The sequence below is a fragment of the Strix aluco genome, chromosome 2, assembly GCF_031877795.1.
Source record: "Strix aluco isolate bStrAlu1 chromosome 2, bStrAlu1.hap1, whole genome shotgun sequence".
NCBI classification, from domain to species: domain Eukaryota; kingdom Metazoa; phylum Chordata; class Aves; order Strigiformes; family Strigidae; genus Strix; species Strix aluco.
In genome coordinates this window covers 56,469,636-56,479,491 of record NC_133932.1, presented here as the reverse complement: position 1 = coordinate 56,479,491, position 9,856 = coordinate 56,469,636, and positions in this window count along the sequence as shown.

The window sequence follows — 9,856 nt, the reverse complement described above, 5'->3', positions numbered from 1 at the left end:
GCCTCCCTGCTGTAGCTTTTCTGTAATAATCCCAAACCCCAAACAAATCAACACATCTGCTCTTTCTGTTGAAGTGGGACTACTGTGCAGAATGCAAATTTGTCAGGAGCAAAGTCATTAGCTAAGAAATAGTCTAATTCCCAGCATTATTTCCACTGAATAAACATTCAGGGCTGGTGAATTGTAAAAGACAAGCTGTTGAGGGACTAGGACCAGAAACCAGCTTGCTCATCTAAGGGCCTGGTACATACAGACCACAGTAACATATACTTTCTCATTTGCTCTTCATCTGGCTCCATGTTCTAATTCTGGCTTCTTGGTGGTCAAACTTCAACAATATAGGGGAAAAGGGGGAATTATTCCCTTGCCAAGATCCCTTTTTCTCAGGAGAATTCCCCGTTCATGAGGCTATGAAGTATTTTGCCTCTCTTCCTGAAGATGTTTCATTCTCCATGAACATATCCATTATGTCAGGGAAGAAAACAGCCTTCTTAGCAGTGGTTACATTTGCTCACTGAATGCAGAGGCAAGAACTGAACCCAAGGCTTCTGCCTCCCATCTGAAACCATCAAGATGTTTGTGTTAGAGAGATAAGTCCGTGTGTGCAGAGAAACAAGGGAACTGTGAGAAATGGTTAGTGTAAGTGCCAAACTCAAATGTTGTGATATCCAGCTGGACATTCAGCCAGGGATAAAACCTGTGAAGAGGCAAGGTTGCATGCACATCTATCCTCCATGTTTCTAACAGGCAGCACTCCACCAACATGACCAGCTCCTGCAGTTTCTATTGTAGGTGCCCAGAGTTTCACCAGACATTGTATAGGATGTGTGAGCTTTTCACATCAGCCTGTTAGCGCTGACCATGCCCTCCAGTGTAAAAACCTGCAACAGCTGTGATTGATTGATAGACATAGAGGGAGTGAGGGGCAAGACTAAAATGTTTTCCTTATGGCAAAGGGCCATGCTGGAGCACATGCGGCTGCCTGGTGGCCAGCCCCTCACAGACAAGTATGGGACCTTCTCTTCTGTGGATCACAGTGTGGCTCTGCAAAAGGGTAAGTCTTCTCTTCCCATCCCCTTACAGAAGTTTACTTTCTTATTTGGAGAATTGCAACTCACTATTGACACAAGGTAAGGGACAAGAAAAAAGCGGTTGTCCCTTTCCAGTCCTGTCCCTACCAAGGTAGTGTCTTCATTCTCTCTGCTAACTCAGCAATACATTTATGTATCCATTCACATCGGTCCCCGCACAAAGACCCTCCAGCAAAGCCTGATCTCCACCACTTTTTTGCCTCAAACCACTGGCACACCAACCCCCACGCACAGAAAGACCAGGTGCTCTTTTCTACCTAGAGTGACATTGCCATGCAAACAGCAGTTTGAGCAGCAGTGCGGACACCTCCTCTCCAGCACAGCCGGAGGCCACTGCCACCACCTCCTCCCATCTCCATTGTCCTGGCGCTGTAGGGCTCTGACAACAGAAATGCACAGAGGAAAAAGGTGGCTGAGGATCCTCCCTGTTGGGACTGACCTTTTAGCTGGTCCTCAGAAGCTCTGGCTGGCCATTTCCTTCCCACGGCTCCTTCCTGCTAAGCTCACAGCTTGTCAGGGGAGGAGTATTCAGTGAGTAACTGCGTTGCACTACAGAACCATAGCAGGAATTGCAGTTAGCGTTTTTTCTTACAGATGCACACAGTCTGCCTTTCTCAGATCAATCCAAAAGCCAAATCCATCGTTACATCTACCACAGCTCCCCCTGCGCTGAGCACAAGGGGCTGGCAGTTGACCAGAGCAGCCAGGCACCATCTAGCCTCACACCTTTCCTGCAGCGCCAAAAGGGCCTCACAACTGTCTTTGCATTTAGATTTTCTGTGAGCTTCGCGAAGAGAAGATCTGATCAGTTATAAGGGTATTCAAGTACCAGAGGACACTTGAGAGAGGCCAGTATCCTTGTGAGCCCGAGGAGAGCTAGCAGTGGTGCATGGGTGCCCTGTGCTGCCCCCGAACCAGAAGACGACATTTCAGGCACCCCTGCAACACGCCGGGGCAAGCGGTCCCCTCACCTGTTGCTGCTGCTGCACTGATCGCCCGGGGTATTTGGTGATCCACTGCTTCAGGCTCTACATTCAGCTGCAGTATTTATTAATCAGTGTCAGGGTAATGAGCAGGGATTTAATTTAACGGCTGTAGCGGGTTCGGGTGGCGGAGGCCCACTAGGTGGCATTCAAATCCTTGCCATGGCAGAGCTGGTGCCACAAGCCATGCACCGGCTGACAAAGGCCATTGGGGTGCCCTTGCTGCCCGCTGACTTCTAATTCTTTCAGGAATCAAAGCTGTCTAATTTTTTGCTCTAAATGTGTAGTTTTTCTCATTAATTTTCTTAGATATGCCAATTAAAAGCTTTTTTTTTTTTTTTTTTTTTTTTTTTTTTTTTAAATTTAGCTTGATATACTCTAGAGGAAAAGGGAGAGGAAAGAAAGAAACCTTTTTCTTTGTTTGGACTATTTGGCAAGGCTAAAGCACAACTGTCTGCTTTGGCTTCTTAAACCGCATATCACATCTGTAAAAACATAGTGGCAAAAGGAGGAAAAAATAATCTGCAATGCTTTCCTGGTGGTTTCTGTGAGGCTTTCATGTAACCAATGCATTTTCATCAATTATGCATTTAGGTCACAGGAAGAGTTGGAAGAAGGAATTCCTTTGCCATTTCGAAGTTGCTGTCAGGAAGAAAATATAGCCAAGCTGATGGAGCTAAAAGAAATGCAGTTTTGTTCTTCTGTCCTGACATTTTTCTTCTCCACTTTCTTTACCATCATTCCTATTTGCATAAGCATTTCCCCTGGCATAGCAAAATCTGTGTAGGGAACGCACAGAGGCCCTTAAAGCACAGAAATCTCTTATTTTGCAATGGCAACTCTAAAACATTGTAAACACCATTAGAGAATTGAGTAAAAAGCCTTCCCCATAAAGCATTTGGTCAGATCTAGGAAACAGCATAGGCTCCTTGGTGGGCAGCATTACCATATGTAACCTTTAGCTTTCTGTGCAATTTACAACCCCAAGTTAGGTGGTTAAATACCCTTTTAAAGTATAATGAGAATTAAGTGCTAAGGAACGGTTTTCACTGCAGCCACCACACAGAACAGGCAAAAGTTGATGTTAGCTACTGAAAAATACCAGAGGAGACCTTAAAATCTCACCTCTTCCCTATATTAGAGATCACAGGAGCATCCTGTCCCTCTGGATCATATGCCTGAGCAAAGTCTCAGTGCACTTGCTTGCTTTTTTCTTGTGAAAAATGTCTGAGAACTTGTGGAAATGCTTCTGGTGCTGTGGCCCATGCACTTAGAGCATTAAGCTCTAAGGAAGAAGAAAATGAGGGCTCAGGGCTTTCCACCCCCCCACACTTCTTTTCAGGAGGCTGACACCACTCCCCAACCCCCCAGCAAAATTAACATGGGAAAGGCAGGAGGGAGGAGAGATATTACTGCAGTTAGTAGAAGAAAGCTTTGCATTCCCACCCCTTCTCCCAACTCTGCTTATGTATTTTACTTACTTTTTTTAAGTGTACAATATATTACCAAGCTTAGGAACAAGGACAGAACTGAAGCCTCCCACCTGTGACGTAAATGCCACAGCAATTAGGCTAGAGAGTTTCCCTTTGCCCTCTGTGGCTCAGCATCATGCATTCCTCTCTGCTCCTTCCTAGACTGATTTCCTCTCTGCTCCTTCCTAGCCTGAAGGTCAGGGCAGCCCCTTGAGAGATGAGGCTGTGGCTGCTGATAGCTCCAGTCTGAGGACGGTCTTACGGCCAAGTGATGCTCTGCTGGTGCATCGCTTCTTTCTTGTGTCATGTACCTGGAAGTAAGTAGGTTGTGACATTCAGCAATGCCAGAGCACCAGCTGAGGCTGGGGAGAGGCCAGATTTGTGAGCTCCAAAAGGCTGGAGGTAGGTGCCAGAAGTCTGGCTTGGCTTAGACAGACCGAGTTCTCCCATGTGCTAGAGGCTGTCTCCAAAAGCTTAGGGAGTCATGGCAAAGTGCAGCACACTTGTTTGGAGATCTGTAGCTGGGGCTGAAAATGTGGATCCTGAACAGGAGGCAACACGACTCGTTGCTTGGGCTAGCAACCACCCTCCCTCCTAGGAAGCGTGGAGAAAAGATTAGCGGACAGTAAGTGTTGTACCTACAGAGCTAGAATACACCAGGACCAGGGTTAGTGTCTTGGCATAACATGTATTGCCCTGTAACAGCTTGTTTGGATCAGCACAGCTGGCAGTGAATCGATTCCTACTGACTCTGAGGGATCTGAAAGAGGTGATGGAGATTTTGTGAAACCTCATTTGAAGCTGTTAGGGACCAAAGCTGCTTCGGTACTTTACAGCCCTGGACTGAGGTCTCTCTGTCCTAAGAGTGAAATACATAGTATGCCTCTTTAATCCAGAGCAATTCTTACTCAGTCGATTTAATTTTGGAAGCAAAAGAGCTAAGAATGACTTCAAAGGTTAAAATTAGCATATTTGTACTATATATACACAATCATTTAGGATATTTAAATTGATTCTTAAAATAGTCTCCCCAGTAAGCAGAAAAATCTCCTAATCAACTTAAAAGAAAAAAAATGTTGAATTCTGCTGTAATTAAGGTTACACAGGCAAAAGTTAGTAGTTTGCTTATCTTTATGAAATAAATCTGTCCTGTGAGACAGGGCATTCGAAGGAAGGACTCTTTCAGGCCTTCCTCTCGGAGGTGTCCTACTTTCCATGAATACTAAATATGCATTTCACAGGATGAGAGTGACTTTCTGGAACAACCTCTAGAACTTTTACCTAAGGCCTGTGGTTCTGCTGCTCCTTAGCTTTCTCTAGTAAATTGTTAATTATTTAGTCAGTGTTGTCCAGTAAGAATAGAACAAAATAAAGTTCTCTCTGATATCATCTGTTAGTCCTGGTATTCTCCTGAGGATGACTCCTAAATCACTGGGCTGCTGACTAGTATTAAAAAGCAAAAACAGCATTTCCAAGAGTAAAAGTCTTCATTTCCTTTACTTTTCTTGCAAATACAATGAAGTGGATCGTGCTGAATGAAAGTAAATCCTTTTGTGACATTTTTGTGAGGAAAAAGCACTCAAAAATATTGCGGTCTCCCCCCACCCAAGAATTTGCTTTTATGGCTTAGGGAAAAGCTTTAGTCATTTCTACAGCCCCTCTTAACCCCTTGCAGGCTCTTAGACTCAGATCTTACCATTTCTTCCAAGGCTGTATCTTACTAAATTGGGGGAATAAAATCTTGTCCTTTGTTAGGGTAAGTACTAAACCATCCATTTACTTTGTGGGGCCTAAGGTTTACAGCCTGTTTATGAAAGATAAGAAAAATCAGGCTTTGAAATTCTCGCTGACAATTTTTGCCACAGTGGAAATATTTGCTTTGCTCTTCTAGACAATTTCTAGTTGAAATAGTTCTGGCTTACTTTGCTCTAAACCCTGTTTACTTTCTGTTTTCCAGCATTGCTATCAGCTAGAAGTTACCTTTCACCCTAGAACTGAATTTTTTCTATTTCTCTGAAATAGTATATGTTCAAGAGTGCTAAGTGCTTTTAAGCCATAGACTGGCAGGTGCTATATAAATATTTATCTTTGTTATGATTGCTTAAAGCAGAAGGCTTAGACGTATATAAAAGAAAAAAATAAGTAGCCCCACCTTCTGCCCTTGGTTTTCACTCTATTTCATAATCAATTCAGTGAGAGAAAACCCTCACAGAAGGAAAACATTCAAACTGCCTGGCAGCACAAAACAAGGATAATTTTAATCCATGTTAAGTTCCCAGGTTTACAGTCACAGCTGATTCAGTTTTGAAATGACCCACAAAACTGTTTATCCCAGACAAATGTAACTGAATAGTTTCATAACAAAAAAAACCCTTTTATAGTCTCATCTTTGCCATCAACCCAGATTCTTTTTTGCTTTAATTGAAGTGGAATTTATTCAGAATATTTCAGCTAATGGGATGGTGGAAATGGGAAGGGTGTCTTTCTTTGGGGAAAAATACTATGTGGTACTCAGCAGAATGTGCATTTGCTGGACTGTTCTCATGCTATTGTTCCAGGACCACTAAAGTTTACTTAAAAAACCCAAAAGCTTCAGAGAGTCCAGGTGCCTTATATTATATGCTCTAGTGTTCCTTCCTGACCGAGCTGCTTTTCCCATTCTCCATTTGAGATTTGTTTCCTGTTCCTTTTCATTTCACCTTAGCTTTTCACACAATGACATCCAAATAGAAAGAGACAGTCATTGCCATGTTTTTCACTCTAAAACTGAACTTCCTGGCTTTTATGGCTTATAATCAATCCCATAATGTCCTGTGATTTCTATGTATGAGTGGCAAGAAGTAAAAGGGAGTTTATTTTGCCTGTATGCAGACAGGCCAACTTTCACACATTAGGAGTGGCAACTAATCACCCACAACATTTCCTAAAGTTTATGGTGCTGGCAGACAGCTGTTTTCATTCCGATATGATGGTTTCTTTGCAGACTCCTGCTGCCAGCAGCGTCTCAACCACTTTACTAGCACTCTATGCACCACACATGCTGAGCTACTGCCTTTAAAACTCCTTTCTACTTTACACAAAGGCAAACTAGACTGCCAACAAATATTAAGGCGACAGACATCTGCTGTACCAAAGGGAAATTTCAGTTACCAAAGCATAGAACTAAAAGAAGAAAATGATAACATGTAGACGTGCCTCTCAGGTCCCTCAATAAAAGCTTTTAACCTTAATTTTTGGGTTGAATTTTTTCTTTCCCTTTTAAATCTTGGGCCCTGAAGTAGTAAAAATGCATTAACTCTATTGTTTATGATATAGGAATTCAAAAGAAAAGTTACCTGTGTTCTCTGAAAGTTAACCAATGTTACTGTAAATACATGTATCCCACATATGCTGTAAATGTATAGAAGTTTGGGCCTTGCATAAGTATTCATTGATAACAATATTTAACAGGTCTTTAATATTTTTTATTAATGTGGATCTTAAGAGACTGGGGAAAGCGTTAATTTCAGCTCCGTAATGTTGGCTACACAGATTTGTCTGTAATCTCCTTTCTGCAAACTTGTTCCAATGCTTCTTGTCTTCAAAGACTTCAAGAGTATGTTCTTGAAGCCAAGAATATACCCCATTGCCAACCAACAGTACAAGTATCTGTCTTTAAACAGAACTAGTTCTGGAAGACCGGCATCTCATGCCGTGGATGTCATGAGGCTGAGTTCACAGTTACAGGTGTGAAGCACCCAGAAATGTCCCCTTTAACCAGTTCAGCCTGATGATTGGCAGCCTGAAGATAAAACCTTCTAGGAATAAAACATGGGAAAACCTCAACAAATTCTTCAGATCTCTGAACCACCATCAATTGTTTAATATGGGAGATGAAACAAGTGGATTGGGGGAAGGGGAAGAGTTCTCTTTAATCCATGCCTTAAATGAACATTTATGATCTCTGAGTAATGAGGTATTAAAATCTGAATATTTGAAGTATATTCACATTCTTTTGCTCCCACTGATACAGACACATTTGTAATTATGCTGTTGTAATTGTTCAGTACAGTCATGCTGTTTTTAACTTCTATCTAATTATTATTTATATGATTGTAGTTCTTAGGAGCCCAGTCACAGACCAGAAGGCTACTGTGCTAAATGTAGAAGATGTGAAAAAGTGTCTTGAACCCTAAAGATTATAGGAAATCCACCCATTAACTTCAATGTTGTTTTTCCAGTTGGTTTTATCATGCTTCTAATTAATCTGCTACACACAAAGACAGTAGCAAGCATAATTTACTAAAAACACAAAGAACAGATCTTAAACATGGCAAGATTTGTCATCTAAATCTTTATGTTGCTCTGGCAGTAAAACGCAAGTTACATTTTAAAATTAATTTAAAATCTTCAAGTATTTTGTTAAAAATATTACCAATGCAGATTCAGTAAGTAATAGGTGAAGGCACTATTTTATTTGTCTTTTATGTGAGTGATTTTGCTTATATGAAACAAAGAGCAAGTCCTTAATGCAGGAGAGTGAAATTCTGTGGGGCCTCCATTATACAAGAGCTCAAACTTGTAAGTTGTAATGGCTCTATCTCGTGTTACATCTGAGGCACGTAGATTTAAGGAAGCTGAAATAAATGAATAAACAATACTTCTTTTTGAAAGTAGCTAATGCACAAAAGAAAACATTGTCCCAAAAGACACCAAAGAACACTTTCCTCAAGCAACAAAGACTTGCTTGGCTCTTGCAGAGCTGCTGGCAAGGATTGTCAGAGCCTACTTAATTAGATGTCAGGAGATACCCTCTCTTCAGGTGACTTCTCCAATGACTCAGAGGCACTGCCATAGCTTCTGCCATGCTCCTTTCCATGGTAACAATGAGTTTTCATGACTGGGGAATATCCACCACCTCAGCTGGAGAACAGTCTATGGTCTCAGCAACATCTAGTGCAGTGTAATGTTACTGTGGGAATGGGTTTGATAATCGGATGGGAGAGAGGAAAGAAGGTATGTTATAGCCATGTTTTAACTGCTAATCACAGGGTACAGGGTAGCCATACTTGTAGGTGCAAGCCTGGTAAGTACAGACAGGCACTGGAAACCAATTTGGTATCAGCTAGATCCCTGTTTAAATGGTTAAGTGTATGCATATTGGGAACGATGCCTGGTGGCTTGTTTTAGGACTCAGGCCATATTAGGCAGAGCATCACTCCAGCCCCCAGTGAGACACAGCCCCTCCAGTGAGCCCAGCGAGCACGGCCCAGCAGAGCTCTGCTGAGCATGATCCATCCCTGCTCCCCTCCTGAACTTCATTTTCAGCCAGTGGACAGATTTCCCCCTGCCCTGAGCAAGGCAAGCATCTCTAATGGTGCACCTTCCAAAGTCTCAGGGGGCCGCTGCTGTTAACTGTCTGCCTGAGGAAGGTCACCATGGCCAGTGCCCCAGCAGTAGGAATGTGGGTTCAGAATTAAAGGCAAGAAGTAGTCACAGCTGAAGCCCTCTTATGGGGCAACATAACAGCGTGTGTCCTGTCGATCAGCACAAAGCAGGACAGGTATTTGCACCCTTCATGTCAGGCACTTAACCTGGGCACCTGCGCTCCTGGGACCCTCTTGCAATCAAAGAGACAGTAAGCCTCTCCTCTGAACTAACTGCTAGATACACGTGCTGTTTCTGCACTGGCTATCTGGGGAGCCAGCATCCCTTGCTTGGAAACATAAAGGTCTTAAATGCCTTAAGTAGATGGTATGAGCAACTCCCTCCTCTGCTCCACCTCATCAGTGGATTGGCAATTGGCGGCAATGCACTCAGGTGAGAGGAGAACAAAGGAAATCACCTCTATTTCTGGAAGAAGAAAAAAAATGTTCTATTTTTTCTTTTAAAGTACGCAGGATTACCGATTCATTTATTCATAGTACTTGGTTTTTAATCTGTCAGGGAATAATGACCCATTATTTTATACTTATGGGAAATGACACTTTCTAGTACCTGGTATTTGCAGCTGTCAAATTATATATGTCAGCATCTGTCATTCTGCAACGGTGCTTAACGAACGAGTTTTGCATATCCCAATGAGCTTCTACTAGAATGAAGAAAAATATTAACACCTTTTCTGGCAACTGTAAGGGCTGACTGTTTTTTTGGCATATTCACTTCTGCTCCATATAGCCTTACTATATACAGTCTGGACTGCACAATCTCAGTGGTTGTAAGAGGCCCAATTAAATACACTAACACACAGATTTCTGCCCATAAACTGCAGAATGGAATATCTTCCTTTCCTAATTCAAATGACTTAATGAAAAATTAAAATAACAGCATT